The following is a 12,089-nucleotide window of genomic DNA, read 5'->3' on the forward strand; positions in this document are numbered from 1 at the left end:
AAACTTTGCAATCCCCAAAAACACCTTCAGCGAGTATTATTCCATTTTCTCCTCAGCCGAAAATTGAGCCAAAATCTCCTAAACATAAGATGCATGATGGTCTTGATCATGTGCGAGTTAAAGATCCTATTTTTATAAATCTTGATGATGATATAGATGAAAATGTTATTCATGATGAAAATGTTACTCCTCTTTCTTCTAATAGTGAATATGAATATTTTGATGTTGATAACCATTTATCTAATGAATTTTCTAAAGCACTTATCCTAGCTCCTAGACAAGAACAACGTGGTGTGGAACATGAACATAGCCTTTGTTTGGATCTTGTGATAGCTCCATCTGGTGTGTTGGATGTTCCTCCTCTAGTGTGTTTCCTGCCTTCCTGAATTATTGATCAGCAAGATCGGGGGGTGGATGACGTGCTAGACTAGTTTCATTAGCATAGCAGACTCTCTCCTCCTCTCTTGATCTCTTTTGTTACTTCTTCTATGTGTCATTCTCATTCTTCTATTTTTTGTCCTTAGTGTTGTCTACTTGAGGACGATGCAAAGCATTGAGATCTCTTTTGGTCTCTCTCATGTTGACTCAAAAGACACATGTGTTCCCTTCTTCTAGGTGACCTTCCTTGATTGGGGAATGAAGAACAATTATGCATACATACATATGATATACATGAATTATCATACAGCATACTGACCCCAAGGAAAGCGAAGTCACCTTGTGCTTTGTGTTTTGTGTCTATTATCCTTGGGCTTATCTCACACTTGGGGGCTAAATCTTTGTGATAACGTGCTCCTTTCCCTTCTCATTTTCTTATATGTATCACTACCTTAAAGCAATCACCCCCGATGAGGCGTGTGCGATCGCTTTAACGTAGGGGGGCATACACCCCATTCATATCTCTTCAAGATACTTGAAAATTTCTTGGCGAACTTAGCTTTGCCTTGAAAATTTTTGGTATTTTTCTTGCATGACTCATAGTGAGGGAACCTTACTACTGATAGTCATGGTTCTCCCTCGTAATCTTCCCTTTTACTTTGTCAATCAAAGTCGTAAGATCCTTAGTCCACTGGGGGGCTTGGTGTATCTTGCCTCCTTGACGTGGTGAAAGTTTTTCAATGTTGTTTCCTTGTACTTTACCGGAAGTATGGGCGTACGCTTATACTCCCGCTAAAGTGGGGGCTAAATGTAGCATCCTAAAATTGTGACACTTGCAATTTCGACTGCATTTGGGTCTTCATGATGGCGGCGCAATGTTGAACCTGAATGGAGACCCCGAAACCTGTTTGCGACATCAAAAACTGCATATTTCTGCACCTTGGCCTGATCCTCCTTGCACCTTGCTATCTCGGGATGTGGGACCATGGTGCCCAGTGCCCTCGTCCTTCAGGACCATGGCGCCTAGCGCCCTGGTCCCCCAGGACCATGGCGCCCAACGCCCTGGTCCCTGGCCCTATTTTGGGCCCGGTCTCTTGTTGGGCATTGGGTCTTTAAGTTTGCAACTCGGATAATAATGCTTCTAGGTCGGCCTAAGGTCGGAAAAATCAGTCTCCTAACCCTAATCGACAAGTATATAAATTACATTTCCCCTCCCAGAAAAAGGGTGGTAGTAGCAAGAGGCAGAAGCGACATTCAAACATTCAAGCATTCAAGCATTCCTTCAATTGAGCATTCTAAGTCTCCATTCAAGGCTAGATGTTGCATTCAAGACAAGGATTCAACCATTGAAGAGGAGATCACTTACAACATATAACATACAACATCATTACACCTTCGCATGTAAGAATACAAACATTCTTACAACAAGGTATCAGTACTTGATTACATTACAAACACTTACATTTACAACATTCTCATTTCTTGGTTAATTCCAAAATCGGGGTTTGACCTAAAGGCAAACCCCTAATCCCTAACCCCCCAATCATCCTCTCTTTTCAGTGTGTAGGTTGCAGGTATGCGGCTGTAATTGAAGATCTGGAATCCTTGTGCAGAGACGAACAGATCCCCCTTCATTTCGTGGATTTTTCAGAGGACCGTGTGCACTCCGGGAGCCATCGTCCCGTCAACTTTCGCTCAAATTTGCAGGATAGCATCGTCTCGACATTTTACTGCTAATTTCAGGTCCGTAGCTTCATCCCGTGTCCCTATCTCCGTCTACAAGCGAATATTTCTTACTTTACATGCACTCCTAGTTCAACCCTTCTATCTACATTCTTTACAAAAGAGGGTATTCTTGATGTCTTAACCCTTGAAACTCATTTAGAATCCAGTCTTGCATTGTGTAAGATTGGATCTTGTGGGTTTCAACCCCTCTTTTGAATGTAAAGTCTCTCGTAAGTGAAAACCGTCAATCCTAGTGACCTCCTTTCTCTCTCCTTGGAGTGGGGGGAACACCTAGGGTTCGATTTTCCGCTTTACAGAAATATGTTGGGAATAGGGGTTTGCCTTAGTTCAAAACCCGATTTTGGAATTAACCATGAATGAAATAATGCAAATACTGAAATAAATAATAAGAAGATATACCTCAGATCTGCAATTGTTGATGATGATGCAATGCTCTTTTAATGTAATAAAAAATGTTGAATGAAATGGCATGACAAACACATGGACTTAAAAAACCCCAATCACACACACATGCTTGCATTAAGGTTGATGTAAATTTGCTCCACAATGCTTGAATGATGAATATATAGCCTTGAATCTTTGAAAATTCTTAATGATGCATGCTTCACAGATGCACAAATGTTATAGACATATAATGGATGTGAAAATGAATTGATAGGATGTTTTTATATAGGATTCCCTATGTAGTTTACCAATTAGGTCAATCTCCAACAGTCATGTGTAGCCCCAGGAATGAAATTATGTTGGGGAGATATAACACTTGCCCCATTTCAAGTTGGAGCCCCTTTGAGAGAGACTAGGGTGTTTTGGGTCACCCTGGTCCAGAGCAAGTTATTCAAAGAGGACCAAAACAAGCAGTCAGGGGGAGGGTATCCCATAGTGGGACCCACCAAAGGGTGTAAATGACATAAAAGTTGGATAATCGGGTCTGAATGGACCTAGAGAGGAGATGAGGATAGAACATGTTAAAGTGGGAGCACAAACATGAGGTGTAAATTGGACCGGTGATAATTTATGACACTACAATAAGGAAATCCAAAAACTCTACTACAAAATGGTAGTTGTAGCATGCAACAACACAAGGAACAAGGAGGCCACACATATGTCACCCCCTGCCCCCTCCCCCTTAAGATGTCAACATAGCTACATGTTGATATCAAAAGATAGAAAGAGAAACACCTTCACCACTAAAGAGATATCTTTTAAGAAAAAATGCATGCACTCCAAGATAGAAAGAGGACACCACTCTTTTAAGCAAGGAAGTGGTAATTTTAAAAGAGATATCTTGCAACAAGTGTAAATGGATCCTTTTCAAGGATACACAACTATTGAAGGGGGATACAAATATCTTTGTCTAAAGATATCTACCTCCATGAGTCTTTGACATGGATGGCATCTCTAAGAAAGGGGAAAGGGACCAAGGATATACACCTTCCCTATTGATAGGAAGGGGGATTCTTAATGAAGGATAGCAAACTTTCAACACCAAGGAGATGTCATATATAAGAGACATACACTTTCAAGCAAGTAAGAGGTCCTAATCAAGGATACACACCTCCAAGAAAGGCTAAATTCCACATGAAGGACAAACAATTCTATACAAGAAATGATATCCTTATAAAAGATACAACTCAACACAAGAAAAAGTGAATCCTTAGAAAAGATTAAAAGATTAAAAAATTATTCTTGTCCCCCAACATGGAGAGAAGAATAACTAGGCTATTATATTTCTAGCCAAGTATGACTACACATGAAATTGTACCACCATGAATGACAAAGCGCTCCCAAAAGTGGTAAGCTACTCATATCACATAGTGAGGAGCAATATAATAGGGCCAAGGAATGCTAAGGCACTACCTTCAATCTCGATTTAGAAAGAGAATGAGATCAAGTGTAATATGAATACGAGCTCTACTATATAAATCTTGAACGAAATGTTTAAATGGAATGCAATTAGCAAGAGAGTGAAAGTGAGTGAAAGTGACAAAATGTATCCTTACTACCATGCTTAAAGTTATTAGTATATCTAATGTAAGGAAACATAACATTTTATTATGTAAGTCTCAAAAATATTATTTTTGTTTCATTTATACGAGTAGGCCTTGTCTCTTGTGGGATAGGGGGATTATGCTTTGGTAAAAGAATAGGTGAGGAAGGAGGAAATTGAATACACCTTATCTAGTGTATTGGGATAAAGGATCTGTAAGGAATTTAATTCCTTATCCATCTTTCCAAGACCTTGTCCACTATATCCTTGTTTAGAAATCATGTTCTAGCCAACCTTATAAGTTGTTTGCAATTGTTAAGGAAGAATTTCATAGAACTAATTAAAGTTTGTTGTGCAAGTATACTTTGAAGGACCAAAGGGATGAACACATGAAGGGGGATGGATCATTGTAGGGAGATTCTTATTTATGTCATCATTCATGTTTGCCTTGTTAGGTTGGGAAGAAGTGTTCTCATCACTTAAAACTTCATCTCTACTCAATGTTATATTAGGTAACATATCATTTAAGGAAATGCATAACATCGTCTTGTTTTAAAACATCTTGATGAATAATATAAGCTCTTGAAGAATGAGGAGGATGTATTTTGATATATGTGTTAATATTTTGATTGTCAATGTGTGAAGCATGTCCCTGTTGCACTAAAGTGACCTTCTGAGAAGAGGATTCTTCATTAGTCGTCAATACTACATCTCTATTAGAGAGATCATTGATAAAATATTAATTATTTCATCATGAATAAGAGATACTCTAAGAGAGGTACAAGTATGATTCATCTTTACATCATCCCTAGAAGAATTATCAAAGTTATCACTTGAAACATCCACTAAATCTTTAATGAAATCCAAACATTCCATGAATTTCTTTAAAAATATAATCATATAGCAACATGAAACATGTGTGAAAGCTTTGAGAAATCAAGTGAATTTAGGAATTATATTTGAAACCCTTATTATGCAATACACCAAAATGCAATGGATCAATGCAAGTAAAATGAAGTGAAAGAAACCACCATTCAACACACGATTTTGATAAATATAGATAATAAATAATGTAATCCTATGTGAAATTGAAAACCAATCATATTTTGTAAATTCTATAATGAAAAATACCCAAGCAGAATTATGCAAAACATAAGAAGCATCGGGGTTCACCAAAATGTAAGGTGGGTAACTAAGATCCACAAGTATAATTACATAAACCAAGAATCAAACTCATTTACCACATCAATACATTCAAGAATAATCAATAGGCCCAACTTCAAACCTATTGGGTGAGTTGGGTGCTAATGGTTGATTATTATTTATTCTTGTTGATTTTAATTTGTTAAAAGAATGTGAGAACTAGGGATAATGATGTAAAATTGAGAATAACCAGCATAAACAATAAGCTACATATCAAATATGCAGACTCTGAATACAAATCTAGAAATAGGAATTAGAGAGGAACATGTGTCTACAATTTGAGCCCGAAAGTGCTAGACTATGTCAATAGGAGTCCTAGTCCTGAAGGTGTCCACTACAGATATCAAAAAGAGATTCATGATTAGGATGTAGCTATGAGTATCCTCTTGAAATTTTGTTGGAAAAGTGTTGGACACTATGTGATGATTGTCATTGTCCAAGTTTTTTTTTAATTCAATGTCTAAATGTCTTTGTCCTAATCTGCACTTTTTGAATCTATCATGCTTCTTGGTTAAACCTAAATCTTGCACACACAAGAGAGGAAAAATGGTGTAGGTTGGTAGAGCTTTTCCTAGGTCAAACCTCAGGTTTGGAATTGGCCCTATAATGAAAATAGATAGTTCAAGGATATGAAATTTGAAGTAATACACTGATATGAAGTTATATTACCTTAAGCTTAATTTTGTTGATGATGATGCAATGCTCTTCAAATAGGACCCTCAAGGGTTGATGCAATTAACAAGACAATATCAATCATAAAAAAACCACTTGCATAAATATTTTTGTAACTTGTTGCTCCATAATGCTAAGATCTAATTAAATTCGTTCATAATACTTGCTCTAGGAACTGCTTGAATTCTTGAGTGACGATGTAGGATGAAAATAAATTATGAAATATTCTCTTATATAGGGTTCCCAAGGTATTTCATAAATAAGGCCAACCTTGAAAGATCATATTAAAATATCAGGATCAGGAATCAATTGGTGGGAACTGATACACTAACATATTCAAAATTGGGCCCAATCTAGAGGGTTTATGGTATCTAGAGCCCTCTTCCACTCAGAAAAGGGTGATACAAAGGTAGCTCTAGTGTACACAGGCTCACAATAGGGAATTATATCACCATATCATCATATGACATCAATTTTGTATTACAAAGAAATAAATAGGAATGGAAAAGATCTAGGAGGAAACACACTAAGGCAAGGGCCCAAAAGGGAGTGTGAAATTGTAAGGGGGTTACAATTTACAACACTACAAGAAGCAAGTCATGTAGAATGCATTGGACATTCAAATTGTGACAAGCAACAATTACGAGACAATTTCATATATTAAATTATCATGCAAGAGTATAATCATGGGCCACTAAGACTTGCTCATAGTGTTAGACAAAGGCCTAAAAAATATCAAGAGTCTCTTGAAGCACCTAATGTTCATGATTTTTCTTGATAGTATGATGTATCAAGTGAAATTGAAGAGCTTGGGGAAATTATTTAGAGACCCTATCTCCATTTTTAAGCCAATTTAATCATGTTTTAATTTAAGTGTCATGGGTTATGTAGGCATCTAAAAATTTCTTATGTTGTCATAATTAGGCTGTCTGAAGCTAGGTAGTGGGGTCAAACAATTGAGCATCAAGAGCATTGGTGGCAATGTGAAACTCTTAAGTGGTGGTTTCATGCATGTGGTAGTGAAAACAAGCCAACTATTGCCCATAAATGTGAATAAACTAGGGAGTATGGTTTGTGGCATCATTCTACCAAGTTATTCACCTAATGTCACGTAAAGGACATGGCTCCAAATTAAAACACATTAGATATGTAATTTCATGGCATTATGGCTAAGAATAGAAATATTGAGGAAAATTTAACTTGTTAGAGATTTGGGAGCTGAAGTCTACCACTCAATGTAGAACTGTATAGGAAAGTGGTAAAAAAAAGACAATATCTACTAATGTTTTGATAGATAAAGAATAAAAATTGGCAAAAGTAAATAATGATTGTGCTAAAATCATGGCTTGATGAAGCCTTTTTAAGATACTTTTAGGCTTGGTTTGCAAGTTGTTCCACATGTACCATGTCATATTGTCATGATGACAACCAGAGTTGGAGTTGAAAAGACCCAATAAATTGTGCAAAAAAATCCAAGTCTCTCTTTCACCAACTATCTAGTGCATAGGAAAAGTTTCACATTTATCATGTGGCATCTTGATCGTGTTTAAATCCCCACACAAAACCTAAGTGGTAGCAACCTTTGAATTAGTGATCTAATGTCAAAGAGAGGATCTCTCAACATCATTGGGAGCATAAACAATAAACACCCTAAAGGAATTATTATTAACATTAAAAAAAAACCCAGAGTACCTAATTAGAGGGGTCACATCCACAATCAATCAAAATTTGATATCACATGGGAAAGAGAAATGTGATTGTTGGTTACCAAATCAACAAATCCCTAAACCCTAAGGATTTAGCCACTTTCCTATCAATAGGTTCGAGGTTGGATTTGGCCAATGAACAAGATTCAGTCACTAAGACTACAATCTTCTGCATTTTTGGCTCTACAAGACTAAGGCGGGTAAACCTTAACAGTGCCTAATGATTTTCAGATATACTCATGGGTTGACACTATTATATAAAGCAGATATCTCAATGAAAATATACCAAGGAAAGGAACACAAACCTTTAGCTTTGGATACAACCTCAGTTTATACCTTATATGCTTGCATTGAGATTGGCTATCTAAGCTAGAACTACTCCTATTGCAGAAATATAAAAGGTAAAATAAGGATGCAAAAGATAAAAAAGAGATATAAAAGGTGAAATAAGAATGGTTCTGAGATCTTAGCTTGATCAATGCCTGCTTAAGGTAAACAAAGTCAAATCCACAAAATATCAACACTTGGAATGAAACATATTCATTAAGCACTCAAACATATTATGACTTGCACAATTTGTTTTGAAAACCATAACAGAATGACTAATATTTTCTATCAAACACACATTCCAATAATCTAAATATAGACTTTAACTCCTTCATTAAAAGAGACCCACATTCTGATTACACATTCCTACTTGAGGAAGACAAACTTGAATATCATTAATATAAAAACTCATGCTACATATGGACATAAAATATGAGGCAACCAGAAAATTATCTTCATTCATTAATCTTCCAAAATACAAGTTTACATTTCAAGTGGACATCTGTAGTAAGGATATGTTCACCCTTCTCTATATTAATTTTGTCCTATTACATACTAAATAAAATTATCAGAATCAAAACCTTGTCACAATGGCCTTGAATTCCCTTTTATAATTACAAGGGAGCAAACAAGCTTTAGGCCTACTTGTGACACATGTCAAGATCCTATTTGTTACATTTACAAAATGTTACAAAAATATTTGTTGATCTACCCCACATACAAGTCCTCATAAATCATTAATTGTTGCAAGTGCGAAGGTTGAGTCTAGAAGTCGGACCTCCATCACTGGTTAATGCTCTATGGTAGTCCTCTTGTACTTAGGCTGACTGTCACAGGGATTTCAGATACTCAAAGTTGGGGCAGGTGTACCTGGACAAGTTCAAAGTAGTTGAACTTTCCAATCAGTTTGCTAAAATTGATAACTTGAATGGAAAGAATCAAGAGATACAAAAAAATTGATGCAACCATTATTATACATCCTCCTCGGGCTGATCTTCCTCTTACAAGCAGTACCTTTAATGCCAAAATTCAACCTCATTGGTTGGCCAAACAAAAGATCTTAGTCCTTCTAATTTTCTTATTTCCTCTCTTGTTCTGGAAGCTAGTATACTGACAACTTCAAGTGTAAACTTATGATACAAAGAATCCACATCAATGATTTTGTCAATAATCAAGTGATAGGTATTCTCTTGATTAGGCATATTGACCAGTGTATCTAGGACTGCATTTATTGTTGTTTTGAAATCCTCTTTCCATGCATCAAGGTATTTTACCTACCCCTCATTTGTCAAAATTGTGGGAATGTCCCACTTTTGTAGGCCCTTGAATGACCCTATTTTTTCTATCAGTGATTTTTTTTCTTCCTCCTGATAGGGGAGCTCCTTAATCAACAAATTGAAATTCTTCCACGTGGTCCTAACAATTTGGGGTGCCTTGGGTCATTTTTATTGCTAAGAGAATTTCCTTTAATTGTTGACCCTTAGGAAACCAAACACTCCTAATTTGTTGAAAATATGAGAGATTGTTATCAACTTGATCACATAATTGTGATACCAAAGAATAAGAGGTGTGGACTCCATCCAAGCGGCCTAGGACCCTGTTTGAAATCTACAATATAGTCAATTTCTTTATGTCCAAATATTTATTTTCAACCTCTTCCTTTGTCTTTTGTACCTCTTATTTCATTTTCTCCAGCTCCTCAAGGTTGGGTCGCACTGCTGATGTTGAATCCCTTGTAGCCAAGTTAGCACTTAACTTGGCATTTTCAATGAATAATCTTCTATGATCAACATTAAGAGCCACGTGTAAGACTTTGAGCTTCTCATGCTACTTTTCCTGCTCTTCTACAACCAACTTGGCAAAATGTGCAACATGCATTGACATAGTGGCTGCCTCTAATGTAGTTGTGTCAGCAAGATTTCTTACTACTGCATCACCTATCTTATGCTCCATCCCCCTCAAAACCACAAGAATTTTTGTGCTAGGAGCCTTAGACCACAATGCAAAGGCTGTTATGCTTGGGTTAACTCCAGATGCATGCTCTCTGAATTCTTGTGCATAGACAGGGTCATCCTATCTCATGATCAAGAACAAAAAAATTCTCAAGGTCCCATCCTAGTACCAAGAGCATGCTACTTTTCTTGACTAACTCTCTTCCTTCTTTGGGAGTGCACTTAATGCTATTCTTATAAAAAAATTAATTTCTTCTTCAGATAAATCCTTAAGCTTCCCCCTTAACCAAAAAGATTTAAATTCATCTGAATTGACAAAATTGTCATAATACAAGAAAATCTTAAAGGCAATTACCCTTTCATATGTAACTTCATCTCCAGGGATCACACTTGGGATGATTGCCCTATCCAAATCTACCAATACTTCAGCAGCAGAATCTTCTCTGAATGTGTCATGAGGAGGGGAAGGTGGTAGTACACTAGTGTCAATTTCCTCTACAGTAATATCAGCAAAGTTAGAAATATTTGCTTTCCCTTTCTTCACCTTCCTTATTATCTTGGGACCTGTTGCCCTGCTCCTTGAGTTTCTTGTTGATATGTACCTTGAGTGGATTCACCTTTCAAAACTTCCTTCCCCTTATATTTTACTAAAGGGTCAAATGTATGACCCTCCTCTTCCACCTACCAAGTTGTTTGGCCTGCCTCCGAGCGAACTCATCTTCAATCAATTAGCCAAAACTTTTGACCTTGCAAGACTTCCTTGCAAAGTCATTGAGGATGTTAGCACAAAATCCTTGGAATTCAGGGTTCTCTTCTTTCCTCTCCCTCTCCAATTTACTCAAATAATTCCACTTCCTCCTCCTTTGCAGGGCCTTAGAGGGGTATGCATTTCTAATTAAATCTCCCCTCTCATCAAAATGGTGAGTGAAACCCCTCATCCTCAACTTATTAGTTCTAACATCATTTTATAGCCCTCGGGGTCATAATGCCTTGCTTGACCCACTTTGAGTCTGTAATTATTGACAAGGAATTCATGTACCTTATCAAGGGTGTCACACCCTACATTGAATTCAATGTATCTTACCATTCGGGGAAGATGTTGCCCCTTCTTTTATGTTCTTATTTGGTTCTTTTCTGACCATAGCATTTTCCAAATGAATGCAAGCCTAGGTGTGACTGTGATGGGAAACATGTGAGGCGCTTGATTCCATCCATACACCCTTATTAATGTACAGTTGGAGTAAAAGAAAAACTCCCCAAAATTATGGGTGAAGGCACCCTCAGGATATTCGACATTGTCAACTCTGGCACTTCTAACCCTTAAAACCTACACTATATCTTTTGGGAGCCTAGTTAACTTAACTCCCATCATCATAAAAATTATCATGACAAAGAAATCAAATAATGCACAATAATCCGAATATTTGGACCCCTTGTCCCACACCTGGGTCCATCTTTGTACTGGCCATATTGGCCACCCTGCATCAGTCCTGGGATAAAAAATATTTACATTCAAGGACTCCTCCTAGCCAATCCTATTTTGGAAAATAATGAGATGACAAAGTAAAGAATAATGTTTGAAATTTAAACCATCCTTGAGGTTCCTTGCTCTGATTAAGCCCTGGTGCAATTTCTCTTGAATAATATCAGCAAAATCATATAATTCATTTGTGTTTGCATGTTGGATCTTGATCACCGTCATCATAAAATCAACTGGCATCACTATTAGTCCACAATCTTCTCCCAAAACTCTCCAAAGAGCATAGTAAGTTTTTGTGAAATAATCTTCAAAAAGGGTCAGATCAATTGGTTCCTTCTCTGAATCCATGAGGTAGCTCTTTCCTCCTTTGTATAATCTCTTCAAAAAAAGAGTCAAAATGTTATGTGTATAGAAGTCCCTCTTGGCATAGTATTCCTTCTTTAACCTATCCTTGTTTATCCTTTTAAGGGCACTCCTATCCAAATTAAAGCATTCTATTATAATATCTTTTGATATATCAACTAATACATGGCATGTGGTCATCTTAACTGTCATGCTCTGATGATGATAGTTTTTAGCCAATTCTCTAATCAGCATTGGCTCCACAAATACATTAGGGACCACCAATGTCCCCAAAT

The sequence above is a fragment of the Cryptomeria japonica genome, chromosome 1, assembly GCF_030272615.1.
Source record: "Cryptomeria japonica chromosome 1, Sugi_1.0, whole genome shotgun sequence".
Lineage (NCBI taxonomy): Eukaryota > Viridiplantae > Streptophyta > Pinopsida > Cupressales > Cupressaceae > Cryptomeria > Cryptomeria japonica.